This window comes from Sparus aurata, chromosome 17 (genome assembly GCF_900880675.1).
Source record: "Sparus aurata chromosome 17, fSpaAur1.1, whole genome shotgun sequence".
NCBI classification, from domain to species: domain Eukaryota; kingdom Metazoa; phylum Chordata; class Actinopteri; order Spariformes; family Sparidae; genus Sparus; species Sparus aurata.
In genome coordinates, this window is record NC_044203.1 from 36649133 (window position 1) to 36669136 (window position 20004).

The 20004-nt window shown below is 42.9% G+C and overlaps 2 long non-coding RNA genes across 3 annotated transcripts; both read left to right on the forward strand.

The window, feature by feature from the left end:
- The first annotated feature begins 8262 nt into the window (after positions 1–8262).
- On the forward strand, positions 8263–9705 carry LOC115566964 (uncharacterized). Its single transcript, XR_003981105.1, has 2 exons — positions 8263–8665; positions 9264–9705. It is a non-coding gene; the product is annotated as an uncharacterized LOC115566964 (long non-coding RNA).
- An 8692-nt stretch (positions 9706–18397) lies between these two features.
- On the forward strand, positions 18398–19706 carry LOC115566967 (uncharacterized). Of its 2 annotated transcripts, none has more exons than XR_003981108.1 (2): positions 18398–18750; positions 19142–19706. It is a non-coding gene; the product is annotated as an uncharacterized LOC115566967 (long non-coding RNA). The 2 variants fall into 2 exon arrangements; XR_003981109.1 differs by having other exon boundaries at positions 18405–18750; positions 19150–19706.
- Positions 19707–20004: the final 298 nt, after the last annotated feature.

Sequence of the window (20004 nt, forward strand, 5' to 3'; positions counted from 1 at the left end):
AGGTCCATAGCACCAACAAACACAGCACAAGGAAAAAAAATAAATAAATAGAATAGAATAAAATACATATACGCACATACATGTACACACACACACATCATATATTTACATACAGGCTTGAACGCCAGTGGTTCCACATTCTAGATGAGAACCTGGTAGAGCTCAGTTCAGAGCTGATTAAGGCTAAAATAATACTATTTACAGAGTCAGATACCCTACACATATATCTATATATAAGATTCCTTCCCAGAGGAAACGAAAATTGTAAAAGAGATCTCAGTAGTGTCTCATTCATTTCTCCTAGACAACTATGAGATCTCTGTGAGACCAAAGTGAGGCTGTGGCTGATTTCTCCTGTTTCTGCAGCTGTTTCTCAGGAGAAATCTCAACTTGGGCTCCCTGTAAGTTTCAAAGGAGATCTCATCAAGCTCTCAGTGAAGTTCCAGAATGTCTCCTCAGTGCTGGAAAGCAGCAAGGTTTAAGCGGTAAAGTCTCAAATCTCACCTGTTGATCCTCAGGAATTTTAGGAGAAACAAATGAGAAATGTTTGAGACCAAAAAAGACGACGACGAGACTGAAATGAGAACTCTCATTGAGCTCCGTTACGGCTCCATAGCCATAAAGGAGCAAGCTTTGAGCAGTAACATTTTCCTCTGGGTTATTACAGCAGAGCAAGTGGGTACACCAACATTAGCAAACATTTGGCTAGCACTGCAGCTTCTAGGAGCTTTTAACAGCAACCTCATACTGTCATTGTAGGCCACTGTAAGTCTCCGCATGCTGCCTTTTTTATAGCACCGCCACAGGTGGGCAGTGTATAAAGGGGTACAAAAAGCTTTAAACAGGGAGGTCTTCACAGGCACTGAACACATACTGAATTTACGCGCCAACGTGTTTGTCTGTAAATGTCCTTGTCATCTGAGAGATCATCGGTTATGTAATGGCCTAAATATTTTGCCTCATTACACACTTTAAGGGCAATGTCAGACAGGAAGAAGTCAGGAAATACTAATTTTCTGTCTTCCCTGCCTCTGACAATCATAATATTACTCTTTTTTACATTATATTTGATGTCAAAATCTATCCCATATTGTGAGCATATCCTCAATAGCTATTGAAGACCAGCACTATATGGACAAAGAATCACTAAATCATCTGCATACATAAGGTGGTTAATGAGAGAGTTACCAACTAAGCACCCTGTTCCACATTCATTTAACTGCAGTGATAGATCATCCATATAAATGTTGAAGAGAAACGGGGATAAAATTCCACCCTGTCGAACACCATTGTTCACATAGAAGGGAGTAGATATAGAGTTCCTCCTTTTAACTCTCATCGTTTGATGAGCATACCAGAAGACCAGAATTCTCACTACAAATCTAGGAACCCCTCTTTGATCTAATTTATTAAATAGTTTTTCATGATTAACACGATCAAACGCTTAGAGGCATCAATAAAACACATACAAATTTTGGAATTTTGCCTATTATATTTATCTAAAATCTCCTTCAGGGCAAAAATACACATATCTGTGCCATGTTTACGTTTAAAACCAAACTGGTTATCAGTAGTCAGGATGTATTGTTCCAGCCTATTTTGTAAAATTTTCTCCAGCACTTTGGATAAAATGCTACCTAAGGCTATAAGTCTGTAATTCTCAGAACTGTTTAATTTACTAGCTTTATCCTTAACAACAGGCACTAATACAACAGATAGAATGGAGTCAGGTAGAATACCATGGACTAACAGCCCAGTAAAACAAATAGCAAGCAGAGGATAAAGTTTTTTGCAAGCAAATTTTAAGTATTCAGCAGTTAAATAGTCCATACCGCATGCCTTATTATCTCCCAGCTTCATGACTTCCTCATAGACTTCCTGTGTAGTAACAATTGCATTTTCATTGTTATCTAAGCTGCCTACTGAGTACGAGGTTGCTTTTAACACAGTTAAACAGATCAGAATAATGTTTCTGCCACAGCTGAGGAATTTCATCTGCACCACTCACTCCATCAATATTAGACGGAAGTGATGTTTTGCAGTTGTTCAACATTCTAACTTCTTTCCAGAAATCATCGTGGCTATTGTTTTGCAACTTATGTGCAAGTGAGTCAGCCCTCATTGTTTTCTCATTCCTTTTGATAAATCGAAGGGCATATTTAAAATTCACATTTGCACGTTTCTTATATTCAAATAAGGGTCCATATTTATTTCTACCTGACTCAACCCATGCTTTGAAGGCCCTTCTAACCTCAACATGAAGCTCTTCTACGTAGTCATTCCAGCCTGGCTTTACATTATATACATTAGTCTTGAGTCTATAATAATGCTTACTGGATGCAAGGAGAGATTCCACAATAGAATCATACATTGAGCACAAGTCATTACTATGTTGCAGTTTCTTACAATTCATATCACAGCATACAGTGGCCTCTTTTGGTGGTTTAATACCTCCCAGAAAGGCGTCAGAGTGAGAAGTATATTCTTTAAGATCCTCCTTAGTTAAGTTAGACCAGTCTAGTTTCCCTGCATTTGTGTTGCTATCCACAGGCAATAGCAAGGGTACACTGTACAGATCCAATGATATAAAAAAGGGTATATGATCAGAAGTGGCCAGATCGTAAATAATCTTCATCTCATCTAAAGAGTCATGTGCATCAGCTGTGCATACACAGTCATCAAGCCATGAAGTAGTGTGCCAAGCATCACTGACATAAGTAAAGCTATTATCTGGCATGAGCACCTTGCTAGAGAGAATCAAACCACCATCAGAGCAGAACTGCATTAAATGATTGGCAAATAGAGAGTTAACATCAGACACATCAGCATTCATATCTCCAACTACATAGATGCAGGTAGAAGCATTGTCGTGAATAAGACACATGACAATCTATTAAGATATTCATCTTCATATTGATAGCACTCATATGGTGTATAGATGTTTAAGATAATGAACTTTTTGTCATTACAATTAAACTCTAATCCAACAGCCCAATCAACATCCAGTCTGACCACATTAACCAGCTGATCATATTTCTTATTCCATAAAATGGCAACACCACCTGGTATCCTGCCTTGGATTACTTTAGTGCTGAGGTCAGTAGTGGATTCACCAGCCCCATGAAAGTCCTTGTGTACAGAATTGAGTCTGTCCAAATCTTGTTTGGCTAGGAATGTCTCTTGAACACACAGAATATCACAGGTCTCCAAGAGCTTGTCCACAACAACGCGACATGATTTGTCCGCATCACTGTGGCCAACACGCAGCCCGCGTGCATTATATGACACAACACGGATCTTCATTTAGTAAATAGTTGTCTATGCCGCCTTTACTGGCTACTGACATTTGCCCGACCGAGTGCCAGGCTGTGACTCCCATGTGGAGCTGCAGGTGTATTCACAGAGCGCTGCAGGTCACTCACCTCCACTGGACCGCAGGCCTCACCGCCATTAGCTCTGGGTCTCCGAGCCTCATAACAACGACGGACATAGGTCCCAGCCAGCCAAAGTTGTGGATCATACATATCAGCAACTTCATTGTATTCGGCAGTGATATGAAATGAGCTGAATCTGTTCCGGCTCTAATCAATCTTCCGGCATGACACTGAATTATTGCACAGCTTCTCAGTCAAATACTTACTTAAAGTGTCAGCATCAAGATTCGGGGAGAATCTGGTGTCAAATACTCTCACAATTTGGTTTTAACCACTTGGATGTTACTCTCAGTGCCAGTACCAATTATCCCCATTTTCGCCTGCCCTTGTTTCAAGGGGGCTTGAGCAGCACCGGGTTTAGGCCGCACCGCTGCGTTTTGGGACACCGGCTTCAGTCGGCTCTATGAAACAAAACATGAGCACAGTGGAAACGAGTCCTGTTACAAGAATTCAACAGCAGCCTATAATGTCAAAGTGACTTTCTCCTGCAGCTCGTCCTCCTGCATGCAAACACACACCTCCATTTTAAAAAGCCCACACCAAAGAAACACACTGAGTCAAAGTTTGGTTTCAGAGCAGCTGATGATGGGAAACATTATATCTCTAACGTTTTGTCGCTCCCGCATCCGCGTTTTCAGTTTTCAGTTTTCAGTTCTGTTGGTGGCCTTGAAGACCAGCACCATCATCTTGAATCAGATGCGGGCCGCAACAGGAAGTCAGTGGAGGTCACAGAGGAGGCGGGTCACATGGGAGAGTTTGGGTTGACTGTAAACGAGGCGCTGCAGCGTTCTGGATACACTGAGTGGTTTAGTCTCAGAGGCTGAGAGTCCAGTAGATGCTCTTTAAAAAGCTTTCATGTCTCAGAGATTTCTTTGGTTGACTGATGAGGGAATAAATCATATAATGTTTCCCATCAGTCAGCTGCTCTGAAACCAAACTTTAACTTATATAAATATAATGTAACTAGTTCATGTGAGATGAAATAAGGTAATATAGGGCAATACGAGGCTTTATAATATAAAATGCAATATGATTTAACCAAATGTAGTGTGAAGAGATAATGTGAGATATGATATTGTAATACAGGGAAATGAGACATTATAATATATCATGATGTAATACAGCAGAGTATAATATATAATAACATAATATATGAGTAAACATAATATATGTGAATATAACCTAATGTGAGCCAATAGATCATGACAAAGACTATCATAAGAGTAATTATTGGAATTATAATTAATCATTTTATTACGATGATTACATATATATATATATATATATATATATATATATATATATATATATATATATATATATAAATATATGTGCACCTCGCAAAATCCTCCTCAGTGTGATTTGTTGTGTTGGCTGTATTTTTCACCTCCAGTTGGGATTAAATTGAACCATATTCAGTAATCTGTCTCTGTCTGCTTGATGTTTAGTTGTGTGGATTACTTTAGATTACATTCTGCCAGTGGAGGTGACGGAGGAGGCGGGTCACATGGGAGAGTTTGTGTAGATGGTAAACGAGGCGCTGCAGCGTTCTGGATACACTGCAGTGGTTTAGTTACAGAGCCTGAGAGTCCAGCCAAGAGAGAGTTACTGTAGTCCAGACAGGAGATGACCAGCGCTTGGACCAGGAGTTCTGTTGTGTCTTTTGTGAGGAAAGTCCGGATCCTGCAGATGTTGTAGAGGGTAAATCTGCAGGATCGGACCACAGCAGTGATGTTGGGGGTGCAGGACAGTCCATCATCGAGGATTACGCCCAGGTTCCTCACCGCTGATGAAGGTGATACTGTGACGTCCTGGACAGTGACTGACAGGTCCATGTGAGGGCAGTCTGTCCCGGGATGAAGAGGAGTTCAGGTTTACTCAGGTTGAGTTTGAGGTGATGAGCAGCTGTCCAAGCAGAGATGATGCAGACATTCAGAGATGATGCAGACATTCAGAGATGATGCAGACATTCAGACATGATGCAGACATTCAGAGATGATGTAGACATTCAGAGACGATGCAGACATTCAGACATGATGCAGACATTCAGAGATGATGCAGACATTCAGACATGATGCAGACATTCAGAGATGATGCAGACATTCAGAGATGATGCAGACATTCAGAGATGATGCAGACATTCAGAGACGATGCAGACATTCAGAGATGATGCAGACATTCAGAGATGATGCAGACATTCAGAGATGATGCAGACATTCAGAGATGATGCAGACATTCAGAGATGATGAAGACATTCAGAGATGATGCAGACATTCAGACATGATGCAGACATTCAGAGATGATGCAGACATTCAGAGATGATGCAGACATTCAGAGATGATGCAGACATTCAGAGATGATGCAGACATTCAGAGATGATGCAGACATTCAGAGATGATGCAGACATTCAGAGATGATGCAGACATTCAGAGACGATGCAGACATTCAGAGATGATGCAGACATTCAGAGATGATGCAGACATTCAGAGATGATGCAGACATTCAGAGATGATGCAGACATTCAGAGATGATGAAGACATTCAGAGATGATGCAGACATTCAGACATGATGCAGACATTCAGACATGATGCAGACATTCAGAGATGATGCAGACATTCAGAGATGATGCAGACATTCAGAGATGATGCAGACATTCAGAGATGATGCAGACATTCAGAGATGATGCAGACATTCAGACATGATGCAGACATTCAGAGATGATGCAGACATTCAGAGATGATGCAGACATTCAGACATGATGCAGACATTCAGAGATGAGCGTCACAACGTGGCTGTTGGAGGAGGACGAGGGGAAAGAGAGTCAGCAGAACATCTTATCTACTGTCCTACAGCTGGGCCGCCTGGTGCACTCCTCCCCGCTCTCTGTTCTTAAAAAAAAGTGTTGGTATCGGCCATACTGGCCCTGTATTTCCTTGGATTGATACCAAATCTTGCAGTATCGCACTCCACATGAGGCCACATGAGGCCACATGAGGCCACATGAGGCCAAATGAGGCCACATGAGGCCACATGAAGACACTCCAGGCAGCTTATACTGGTGACTGACTTCCCAAATGTGTATTCTGGTTGGCAGTTCACTTGTTTTTGAGAGAGGAATAATTATGGCATTTTTCAATGATCCTGTGTTTTACCTTGATAATTGCACAGTTGAAAGGATTCAAGATTTGGCTGCATCTTATTCACTCCAGATTCCCACGACAGGCACCAAAGATGAACTCAAGAAAGACTTAATTAATGCATTCATCAGAAGACTGGTGGAGCTGTCTCCACCAGCTGCTGCGGTCGCTGATGATCAAAGCGTGGATGCAGGAGTGGAAGCTCTGTCTCGCATGATCGAGCATCTTCAAATTACAACAGGTGCACGCAGAGCATTTTTACTGGATGAATTTCTTCAAGATCCTATGAATTACCTTGATCGTTGCACAAAGAACCAGATAACATTTTTGGGTAATTATTTTGGGGTCCAGTTTCTCGTGTCATGGAACAAAGGTGAACTAAAGAAACACTTAATTAATGAGTTGATACTGAGAGTGGATGAGCTGTCCCCACCGGCTGCAGCGGCCGCCAGCTTGGAGTGAACCCTGAACTCTCTGAGGGTTAATCAGGTATGTTCACTGAAAGTCTTCACCTGATCCACAAAATAGACACTGGAAGAGGAAGTTCTGTCTGTCAGTACCAAGCTTCTTCGAATTGCAGAAGAGTCACCTGCTGCATCTCCACAGCGTGGACCAGGTGACCAGTATCTACGTGACCAGCATTGTTTGTGCCACAGGTGTATGTGCACCTTGATATATTTAGATGTGTGTATTGAATCATGTTAACAAGCTGTATTTGTGTGAGTCTGTCTTGTTGGTGTGGTGTATTAAAATGAGGGTGTGTTTGTTCATGTGTTATCACTGTGGTCATGTTGTTTCCTTCCATCACTGTGACAGTTTGCACCATGTGTTTCTGTCTGTATCAATAACATGTTTCTTCTTTCATAAATGGAGTGTAAATGGTGACATCAGTGTAAACAGTGTGTTCAAACAGCTGATCAATGTTGGCAGGTAAGACTTTAGCACTTTAGACACAGAAGCAGACAGGCTGGTACAGACATGCTGCCACAAACTGACACTTTTTACAAGGAGACAAACAACTTCAGCTGAAAGATTTAATGCTGAATTTACAACAAGGACACAATGACTTACAATCTGTCACACACACAGTTTCACTACGTTATAGAGTTTGTTTTAACTCAACAACTCTTAAAATCACCACATTTGTTAATGGAGTCTGGTGCTGCTGTGGTTACTGGTTCACTTCATGTTTGTATTTAATGCTGAATTTACAAGAAGGAGACAATGATTTAGAATTTGTCGTAGAAAAAGTTTCATTATGTTTATAAAGTTTAACGCTACTCAGAAAAACTGTGACTGTGTGACAGCATGCATGGCGTGCAGTGAGACATCTGAATGTGCTCTGAGTCTAAAAGACGTCCACTGGAGAGCCAGAATTAGAGTTTTATCAGCTTCATTACATGTCATGATGTCGTCATTCAAACCTTCATCAAGTAGGCGAACGTTCTGAGGTTGGATGACCCAAACATGGTTTAAGCTGATAAAAAGCTCTCCTGCTAAAGTTCAGGTCTCATTCAGACTTCTGAGTTTGAGACCTGGGGCTCAAATTCAGCCTGTAGTTTCCAGGAAGTTCTTTAGACGTCTGTGACTGAAGCTGAAGAGAAGTCTCAAATTACATTGTGAACACTTTAGTTTTGAAGTTAAAATAAGGACATCACTTCTCAGAGGGTTGGACCGGCTACATAACGCCACATCAGGCCACACCCAGGCAGCTTATAACAGACATTTGACAGGGAACACACAAACACTTCTGGTTGGCAGTTCACTTGTTCTGAGAGAAGAATAATTATGGCATTTTCAAAAGATAAATTTCGCAGAAATCCTCAAGAGGAACTTAAAAAATGCACAATTCCAGAGATGACGGAATTGGCTAAAGAGTATGGAATCCCCCTACCTACTAGGCGCAGCCGAGACGACTTTAGGTCTGACTTCATTGATGGGTTCATCAGAAGAGCGATGGAGCTGTCAGAAAAAGTCAGTCAGATCCAAGCAATATTGACAACGGACAAGGATGATCTGTCTGGCAGGATGGGGGGGATGAACATGTGAGAAGATTAACCTCCTGCATCTCCACAGCGTTAGTCCCACCTTTCCGTGAGTTGACTCTAACAGCTGCAGCTTTAAACTGTATTTCAGACATGTGATCTAGTCGGCAAGAAGTTAGAGATATTGATAAAACTGCCAACCAGAAGTGTGTTGATGATGGTTTGCTCAGGGCTCCTCTCTCTGCTGCTGCTTTATTATAACAAACACATAAACAGAGTCGATGTGCTCACCTGCTCACTTCTCACACTGCTAATTCTGTCCCAGGTGAAGAACATCTTTCTCAAACTCTGCGTGTAAAAGCACAAATATCATCCAGAAACATGAACACTTCAGCAGTTGTGAGTGTGATTCAGATTTAGTGCTGCTGGAGAGTAACTCAGTAGATGCTCTTTAAAAAGCTTTTATGTTTCAGGGATTTCTTTGGTTGACTGATGAGGGAATAAATCATATAATGTTTCCCATCATCAGCTGCTCTGAAACCAAACTTTGACTCAGTGTGTTTCTTTGGTGTGGGCTTTTTAAAATGGAGGTGTGTGTTTGCATGCAGGAGGACGAGCTGCAGGAGAAAGTCACTTTGACATTATAGGCTGCTGTTGAATTCTTGTAACAGGACTCGTTTCCACTGTGCTCATGTTTTGTTTCATAGAGCCGAGACAACACAGGAGCTGCTGGGAGACAAACTCTGTGAGAGACCTCCAACACAATCAAACGTCTCCGCTGACAGGAAACGGTCGTCTCGTCCAACCTGACGGCTTCACCTGGATATATTTAGATGTGTGTATTGAATCATGTTGACAAGCTGTATTTGTGTGAGTCTGTCTTGTTGGTGTGGTGTATTAAAATGAGGGTGTGTCTGTTCATGTGTTATCACTGTGCTCATGTTGTTTCCTTCCATCACTGTGACAGTTTGCACCATGTGTTTGTGTTGAACCTGTTTCCTGCTGTCCATGTTAGTTAGGGAGGTCAGCCATTGTTGTTTGGTGTCTGTTGGTTTGCTCAGGTTATATTCTCTTCATCCTCAGTGTGATTTGTTGTGTTGGCTGTATTTTTCACCTCCAGTTGGGATTAAATTGAAGCATATTCAGTAATCTGTCTCTGTCTGCTTGATGTTTAGTTGTGTGGATTACTTTAGATTACATTCTACTTTACTGTCACTACACAAAGTACCAGAACAGCTAAATACAGTTCAGCATCATACTTATGAAGTGTAACTAGTGGCCAGCTTCATAGAGATGAATGAGTGTTAATACGTTTGTACAGTATGAACTGTTGTAACTTTAAAGGGACATTATGTAGTTTTGTCAAAGAAATTCAAAGTCAGAGTTTTAATATCTAAACTATTAACGAGGTAATAAAACAAACTCTTTCTCCATCAGTGAATAAACAAACTGTTCTCAGAGGAGAAGAAGGTCCCAGAACACTGTGTGAGGCTAGAGAGGTGGCAGGGTCCGCCACATATAAACACAGTAAAACAGTCAGTGCGTTTACATGCACAGCTTAGTCAGATTACAGCCATAGTTCAACTATGCTGCTCAATCGGACAACTGCAATTATCCGAGTATACATGCCGGTGAGAAAATCGAATTACTGGCCGAAAGCATGTCATACCCGGTACGCTAGGTGGCGCTGTACCCATTTCAACTAGTGTTAACGGCGCACCTCCGGCTGACCTCTTTACGTCACCAGCTGCCTCGGCATTCAAGAAAGATGGCGTACGAAGAGCGAGACGAAGCTACATCTTTGTACACTTCGTATATGGTTTACATGATAATTACACAAACTAGATGCACTCTGGCGCTCTTTCTTGCGGTGATTTCGGAGGAAAGCCGCCGCCGCCGCCGCCGCCGCCGCCGCCGGTCTACTTCCGGCTCACGGCCCCGGGGAAAAATCTTGCGCCTGCGCAGAACGCAAAATCCGATCCGATCCGCTGGAAACGTATACATGCAGGAGTAATGCGACTTTCAATCGAATAATCTACGTGGTGTAATTCGAATATGAGAAATCCGATCCGGTCCGATTTTAGTCAGACAAAGGTTTATATATGCATCTTAAAGATCCGTTCATAGTCAGACTAACGCAGTAATTCGGTTTTCTTGAGTGTCATGTAAACGCACTGAGTATAAACTGTGTTGTCCTTTAACGTCAGTTTGTTTATTCAGCCATGAACACAAAGAGAGTTTGATTATTTTGTTCTGCTCATCAACATTTCTTCACCACAGCTACAGACTGCTCCTTTAATATGTAAAGTACAAACAATAAACCAGAATACAGAAGTAGAACTGTGATATAATGATAATAAACAAGCTGCTGTGTTTGTAGAAGAAGAAGAAGAAGAAGAAGAAGAAGAAGAAGAAGAAGAAGAACCTGTTTGTCCTCTTCAGTGATGATAAACTCTGAGCGTCACTCTGATCAGTCTGCTGGTGTTTTGTTCCCTGATGATCCGGCTGGTTCACTTCAGGTCCAGATCAAACTCATCACACTCTGCAGTGTAATGACTGCAGGACACCACTAGAGGGCAGAGTGGCATCACAGCACAGAGGACACCTTCAGTCCACAGCAGCAGGAACACTAACACCTAAGTGGGTGTGTCCTCATGTGCAGATGTGCAGATATTAAAGGCTCTGCTTAGTGTCTTGACTTCTTAATCTTTTTTGTCCAAAAAGGTTTTCCAGAGATTCAAAAAGTCACCAATGAGAAAGGAAATAATCTCCAGGAGGGAGGGAGTGGTGCTCTGTGGTGGAGGTGAAGTGTGAACAGAGAGTCTGGAGTCTCCTGCTGCAGACAGAGAGCGACTCTGCTGTCCTGATGTTGGTCAGGAGTTCGTTCCTCCACTGAGGCTCCAGAACACAGAAGAGTCTCGACTTCTCTGAGTGACCGTTGTTTGCTCTCAGTGATGGTGGTACCAGCCGACCCGCTGATGTAGAACAGTGCAGTGTTCTCTCTGAGCCGTGTGGTCTGACCAGTGTTTGGAGGTAGACGGTGCAGTTCTGTTGACGGCCAGCACCATCGCCTGGAATCAGATGTGGGTCGTAACAGGAAGTCAGTGGAGGTCACGGAGGAGGCGGGTCACATGGGAGAGTTTGTGTAGATTGTAAACGAGGCGCTGCAGCGTTCTGGATACACTGCAGTGGTTTAGTTACAGAGACTGAATGAAACAATCACAAACAGACACAGACTCAGAGTTTGTCTTTCTTTGCAAAGGGGAAGCACGGAGGTCAGCACTGTGAGTCTGACCATCAGCGTTCCAACGAGTTCTTCCCCATGCACATCTTTTATTGTCATACATTTGGGCGTGATATGATTGGTTCTTACAAGATAACAAGTTGTAGAGTGTTGCTATGCAAGATTCAGGCACATATACATTTCTGTGGTTAATGAGGTGTAACGTAACGCTCCCACCTTCTTTGTTTCAGGCATGTTCTGTGCTTTGCACGACATACATACATACATACAGTTGTTATTCACACATAAACAGTACAGCTTCACCCTGTGGTGGAACAGCAAGACGCTGTTCCTCATAGTATTTGTCCACTCAGGTGACCTTGTAGCTTTCTGCTGACAGAGCAAGAATGTTGATTAAATACAAAAGCTTATGCGAGAAACTGATAATATCTTGGTTACATTTTTCCAACATTTCCCTCCTGTTTATCAGTTTTGAACTAGCTTTTATTTTTTTTTTCAGACATCTACTACCTGTTATTCACAGTTTCAGTAAGGTCATCATTGTGCTTTGGTTCAACCAACATTTTCAAACATTCTAACTTTAAAGTTTCATCCTTTAGTTGGTACAGGCTCATAGTAATGTGACAGTAATTGCATTTGCACAAAACTTCTTTCAATCATTTTTTCAAACATCGATCGAAGACATGGCAGTAGACATGATACAACCAGGCAAATTAATACAAGTACAATGATAACAGGGGCTAATGCTTTGAGTAAGACTTGCAACCAGGAGCCGGAAAACAGTCTGTCTAACCAGGCAACTGGAGGTGACGCTCCTGGGGTGTTGTCCAGTACATACCTCTGGAGGTCGGAGAGATTTTGTAATGCTCTATGTATTTCTCCTCCATTGCTGAGACCGTCCGGAATATATGTACAGCAGGTTTCTCCAATGATGGTGCACACTCCTCCTTGTGACGCCGTCAGTAGATCGAGGACGATGCGATTCTGCATCACCATTTCACAGATGCTGCGTTGTTCTTTTGCCAGTGAGCGCCTGAGGGCTGGGGTGACGTTGATGTGTCTTAGCAGGGCATAGCGGTTGATTTCCACGTGGTCACGAACATATCCCAGTCCCGACATTGGGAACAGACTTTGTCCGAACTTTGCTCCTCCGGACCAGATGCGGTATTCCCAGGGGACGGAATCAGGAAAAGTTTCCGTCTCCCGCTTGCTCCGGTGAGCTGAGGCCAGGCCAGTAGGTCCGTACTGCCCGAACAGTTTTGGTCCGAGAGGGGTGAGTCACTCCAAGTGATATTGAGTGGCTGCTTATAGTTCGCGTCGCACCATGCCACTCCGTTTCCTGGGTGAGTGGAGAACCCGACGAGGCAGGTTGTCCTCCTGGCCGGAGCGTTATACGGCCAGAGTCCTGGTGAACTCGCTGAGACAGGCGTGTGTGTGCACACGTAACAGTTCGTTCTATTGTTTAAGTGTGCAGTTGTGTTCATAAACCTCCACCATTCGTTGGTAGAGAATTCATGTGGGTACTCGGTGTGGTTCACCTGGCTGTCCTCCAGGGCTCGTCTTCTGATGGGAGCCAGCGTTTCTTGTAGCATGAACCAGATGAATATTCAGAGTCCCACTAGTGTAATTAACCCTAGACAGCACCACAGCTCCTGGCACCAAAAAGCACATTTCCTTTTTCCTCCTCCCCGTCTTTGGCGTTGGCTGCCAGGGTTTTCGGGGTCGTTGGCCACGGCGTCCTGCATTGTCCGAGCCTTTTCCTGACCTCCTAGTAGAGCAGGGATCGGTTGGTTTCTTCACAGGGGAGAGGAATCAGAGGGCAGTAAATTTGCATTTCACACTTGTTTTTCTGAGAACAGCTTCCTCATGTGTTCTGCTAATGTTGTTTCTTCATCTGCTTTCTCGATTTCTGAGGAGAAAGCTGGAAGTTTAAACGCCCTTCCGTGTACGATTTCAAATGGGGTTAACCCTTTGTCAGTGGGTGTGACTCGCATGTACACTTTGACTAGATCTAGGCATTCAGGCCACGGTCTTTTTGTTTCTTCCATACATTTTCTCAGTCTCGACTTTACCGTGCCGTTTGTTCTTTCTACCAGACCTGCACTTTGAGGGTGATAAGCGCAGTGGTTTTTCAGTTGTATTTGTAAGTGTTTTACCATCTATTGTACCACTTCGTTTACAAAATGAGCGTCGTTATCGCCGTATAGTATTTCAGGAATACCATGTTGTGGGACTATGTTTTTACACAGCGCTTTGGCCACAGTTAGAGCATTGGCATGTTTAGATGGAATTATCTCAACCCATTTAGAGAAAGCATCTACAGTAACTAAACAGTATTTGTAGGGTCCGCTCTGACTTAGTTCAATAAAATCCATGTGTAGGATCTGAAACGGGTGCTGTGGCTCCGGGTATTTATCTCGTTTTGGTCTTATATTTCCCTGTGGATTGTGTTTGATGCAGATGACACATGACCTACACACATTTTTTGAGAAGGTGTTAAATCCATATGTGACAAAATGTTTGTTTACTAGGTCTACCATCCCTCCTGTTGAGACATGGCAAGGCCCATGACTCAAAATAGCAGCGGCCTTAAAAAGGCTTTTAGGGAGGACGGTTTTACCATTGTCACTGTACAGGCCGCATTCGTCAACTTTGGCGCCATGTTTCACCCAGAACTGCTTTTCGGTGTCAGGTGCGGCCTTCTGCATGTCTGTGATAACTTCACGGGTGATAAGGGAGTCATCAGGCTCAGAGATATAAGTATCTGATTTCCCGAAAGAGCCGACCGCAGCTGCTTTTGCAACTTCATCTGCAAGTTTGTTACCACGCGTGACGTCATCTGTGACCTTTTGCTGTGCGGCACATTTACAAACAGCTACTTTTTTAGGCAATTGTACTGCTTGGAGAAGGGAAGTCAGTAACTGCGTGTGTGAGACAGGCTTTCCTGTCGATGTGACCATCCCTCTGCGTTTCCACTGAGCGGCAAAGAAGAATAGAGTGGAGAACGCATATTGGCTGTCAGTATATATTGTGACAGTTTTGTCTTTAGCCAAAATGCATGTGCGAGTTAGCGTGATTAGCTGTGCTGCTTGTGAGGAGTTTTTAGAGGGAATCTGTTTAGCCTCTATGACAGTATCAGGCAGTTCGACGACAGCGTAGCCTGACTGTGTTTCACCTTTATCATTTTTAGAACATGAGCCGTCAACAAACCACCCCATGCCTTCCTTTAGCGGGTGATCTGTAAGATCTTGTCTCGGCAGTTGGAGAGCTTCAGTATCATCAATACAACTGTGTGGTTCGCCCTCCGTGGCTATCGGCAGCAGTGTTGCTGGCTTTAGGGTGGTGCATCGTTTAATTGTCAAATGAGGCTGTGAAAGCAGCACAGCGGTGTAAGATAACTGTCTGGTGGGGGAGAGGAAGGTCATCTTGGCCTGCAGCAGTAACACATCAACTGCATGAGGAGCTAACAATGTTAGCTGGTGGAAAAGTACAACATCAGCTGATAGTTGTACAGTAGGGGTGGGCGATACTGCAAATTTTGGTATCGATCTGATACCAAGTAATTACAGGCCCAGTATTGCAGATACCGATACCGATACTGAAAATTCCTGATCATTGAGTGATTTGGTACTTTTGCCTTTAATTAGTTGACCATGATTATGATAATGATAAAACACAGGACAAAGATTTCAGCCAAATAAGAAAATTATATTTAACTTGATTAAATCTATAACCTATCTGCATGTAGCCTAAATGGAATCACTGATGTTCTTTCAACAGATACACAGAAGGGTTATTACATTCTGCCATATTCAAACTTCAGGTTTGAGGTAGGCTCTATATCAATATATATTTTTGAGTTCCAGTTACAGTGAACCTGAGTGAGCGGAGTGAGAGAAGTGAAGAGGAGCGCTGCGCTCACACAAACTCTGTGAAGAAATAAGAGTGCTTTGCTGAATTTATAGAAGAGAAACTACAACAAAATATCGATCTCATCACGCTAGTATCGATCTGATACCAATACTCACCTTGGTATTGATACTATCGATATTTGGATCGATCCGCCCACCCCTATTGTACAGCCATTGCTGCTGCGCAAATTGCTTGTACACAGGGGGGTAAGGCTGCGGCTGCAGCTACGGCGTCCAGCCTTTTTGAGTAAAATGCTATTGGTTTCATCTTTCCCCCATGTTGTTGTAATAGCACAGGTGTCATAAACCCATCTCGGCAATCTACTGTCTGAGTGAACGGTTTATCATAGTCAGGTAATGACAGTACTGTTGCTGACATTAGTTCCTTTTTTAAAGTCTCAAATGACTGTGAGGCTTCATCAGTCCACTGTATTTTGTCTGTCATTGACATTGGTTCTGCATAGATTAAGTTCAACAAAGGTTGTGTTTTTTCAGCGTACGAAACTATCCATGCTCTGCAGTAATTGCACAGCCCTAACCCTTGGCGGGTCAAAGGTGGATAGACAACTGTTTATGGCCTGTGTGAAAATGGTTGGACTGTCACTTGAGGTAATCTAGTGTAGGTGTAGGATTTACCAGCGTATGTGAACGCAAACCAAAATTGTGAATCAGGGTGGACAGGTATAGAGAAAAAGGCATTACTGAGGTCAGTGACGGTAAAGAATGTATTTTCTGGGCGCAGCGTGTTAAGTAAAGTGTGTGGATCTGATACAAGAGGCGCACGTGACTGTACTGCTTCATTTATTTGTCTCAAATCTTGTACCATTCGCCAGTTTGTAGCGTCTGCCTTTCTAACAGGGAAGATGGGAGTGTTACAGGGGGAGTCAGGACATTCTCTGATAACTCCGGCATGTAGGAGTTGTTTGATAACAGGCTGGATGCCTGCAAAGGCATCTGCTATCAAAGGGTACTGTGTGACTCATGGCCTCCAGTCTGATTTTGGTTTAATTTGTACTGGTGCAGCTGTAGTCATTAACCCTACATCTTCTGGACCTTTTGTCCGTAATGAGGCGGGGAGACCTTTTAGTTCTGTCTCCTCTTCCTCGGTTAACATTACTTGTGAGGGTCAGTCATCTAGTCTTACAGCTTTCATTCCGCTGGGAGTGGGAATAACACCTATCTGTAACAGCTGCATCAGATCTCTGCCTAATAAATGTATAGGACAGTCGGGTGAGATAACTACGGGTGCTTTGGCCTGCTTTCCTGATTTGTTATCCTGCATGTATAGAGGTTTGGACATACGGTTCATAGTTATTGCACCGTTAGCTGATTTTACCCAGACGGACGCTTTAATTTATCTTTAGCCTGTAATTCTAGGTTGTAATCTCTATCTTTCTTTCTACCATGTTTAGCGACTACGCTCGCTTCTAAACGTGAGACCAGCTCTTTTAATTCTTCTACTCTTAGTCGACCTGTAATACCGTACGTTTTGTTTTGTTTTTCACTTTTTTAGATACTTTATACTGTCGGATGGAGTTGCTGCATGAGCTTCTCATCACCCGAGGCCTCTTGGTCCTTTTTGGACCCACAACTGTTATTACAGTTACCCATTTTTATTAGACGTTGTACCATTCCTTACAATATTGTTCCTAGGCCTTTTTACCTCACTCTGCATAGTGTTTTTCAGTGTTTAGCGCCCATGGTCTACTTCAACAGGCCACTGATTTATGTTGACACCGTTATGGTTTCGGTCAGTGCTGCTGCTTCAACTCATGGGATACTACACATCACTATTTAGTTTTTAGCCTATTTTATTCCCTTGTGGTCCTTCAGCGCCACTTATTCTACTCGGGTTATTTCAGCGTAACCATGCTCAGTATACTCACTTTATCTGCAGTCCGGTCTGGTATGTCTGTCCGGATCCCGTCAATCCAGCCCTGTTCAGTTGGAGGGGACGTCTATACTACCGGCCGAGCGGAGAATTCACTCCCCCGGGCTTTCCTTCAGGCCACCTGTTGTGGTCCTGGCCGTCGACGGGCTTTGGTGTGTCGTCCTCCTTCTGGCAGAGCTGGGTATGTTGGGATCCGGGTCACGGCACCAAGAAATGTTTAGCACTGAATGAAACAATCACAAACAGACACGGACTCAGAGTTTGTCTTTCTTTGCAAAGGGGAAGCACGGAGGTCAGCACTGTGAGTCTGACCATCAGCGTTCCATGAGTTCTTCCCCATGCACATCTTTTATTGTCATACATTTGGGCGTGATATGATTGGTTCTTACATGATAACAAGTTGCAGAGTGTTGCTATGCAAGATTCAGGCACATATACATTTCTGTGGTTAATGAGGTGTAACGTAACGCTCCCACCTTCTTTGTTTCAGGCATGTTCTGTGCTTTGCACGACATACATACATACATAGACAGTTGTTATTCACACATAAACAGTACAGCTTCACCCTGTGGTGGAACAGCAAGACGCTGTTCCTCATAGTATTTATTTATACCAAAGATGATCTAAAGAAAGAGTTAATTAATGCGTTCATCAGAAGACTGGTGGAGCTGTCTCCACCAGCTGCTGCGGTCGCTGATGATCAAAACGCGGATGCAGGAGTGGAAGCTCTGTCTCGCGTGATCGAGCATCTTCAAATTACAACAGGTGCACGCAGAGCATTTTCACTGGATACGTTTCTTCAAGATCCTATGAATTATCTTGATCGTTGCACAAAGAACCAGATGACATTTTTGGGTAATTATTTTGGAGTCCAGTTTCTCGTGTCATGGAACAAAGGTGAACTAAAGAAACACTTAATTAATGAGTTGATACAGAGAGTGGATGAGCTGTCCCCACCGGCTGCAGCGGCCGCCAGCTCGGAGTGAACCCTGAACCCTCTGAGGGTTAATCAGGTATGTTCACTGAAAGTCTCCGCCTGATCCACAAAATAGACACTGGAAGAGGAAGTTCTGTCTCTCAGTACTGAGCTTCTTTGAATTGCAACAGGTTCACCTCCTGCATCTCCACAGCATTAGTCCCACCTTTCTGTGAGTTGACTCTAACAGCTGCAGCTTTAAACTGTATTTCAGACATGTGATCTAGTCGGCAAGAAGTTAGAGATATTGATAAAACTGCCAACCAGAAGTGTGTTGATGATGGTTTGTTCAGAGCTTCTTTCTCTGCTGCTGCTTTAAAAAGCTTTTATGTTTCAGGGATTTCTTTGGTTGACTGATGAGGGAATAAATCATATAATGTTTCCCATCATCAGCTGCTCTGAAACCAAACTTTGACTCAGTGTGTTTCTTTGGTGTGGGCTTTTTAAAAAGGAGGTGTGTGTTTGCATGCAGGAGGACGAGCTGCAGGAGAAAGTCACTTTGACATTATAGGCTGCTGTCGAATTCTTGTAACAGGACTCGTTTCCACTGTGCTCATGTTTAGTTTCATAGAGCCGAGACAACACAGGAGCTGCTGGGAGACAAACTCTGTGAGAGACCTCGAACACAATCAAACGTCTCCGCTGACAGGAAACGGTCGTCTCGTCCAACCTGACGGCTTCAGAGGATCTGAGGAGAGGAGTGGCAGAACATCTCCAAACCCACTTCAGCTCTGTGCTGAGTCAGCGCTCTGAATATCTACGTGACCAGCATTGTTTGTGCCACAGGTGGATGTGCACCTTGATATATTTAGATGTGTGTATTGAATCATGTTGACAAGCTGTATTTGTGTGAGTCTGACTTGTTGGTGTGGTGTATTAAAATGAGGGTGTGTTTGTTCATGTGTTATCACTGTGCTCATGTTGTTTCCTTCCATCACTGTGACAGTTTGCACCATGTGTTTGTGTTGAACCTGTTTCCTGCTGTCCATGTTAGTTAGGGAGGTCAGCCATTGTTGTTTGCTGTCTGTTGGTTTGCTCAGGTTATATTCTCTTCATCCTCAGTGTGATTTGTTGTGTTGGCTGTATTTTTCACCTCCAGTTGGGATTAAATTGAAGCATATTCAGTAATCTGTCTCTGTCTGCTTGATGTTTAGTTGTGTGGATTACTTTAGATTACATTCTACTTTACTGTCACTACACAAAGTACCACAACAACTAAATACACTTCAGCATCATATTATTTTTTCAATAATCAGATTTTATTTTATTTTATGAATTTACATATCAACAATGCATATAAGCATCCATCATTAAGTAGTGGTCTGAGCTAGGGGAGAAAATGAATAAGCAAAATTGAAATAAAGTAGAAAATGAAAAGAAAAGAATAAAACAAGATTTAAAAAACAACAAAACAAGAAGTATGTGA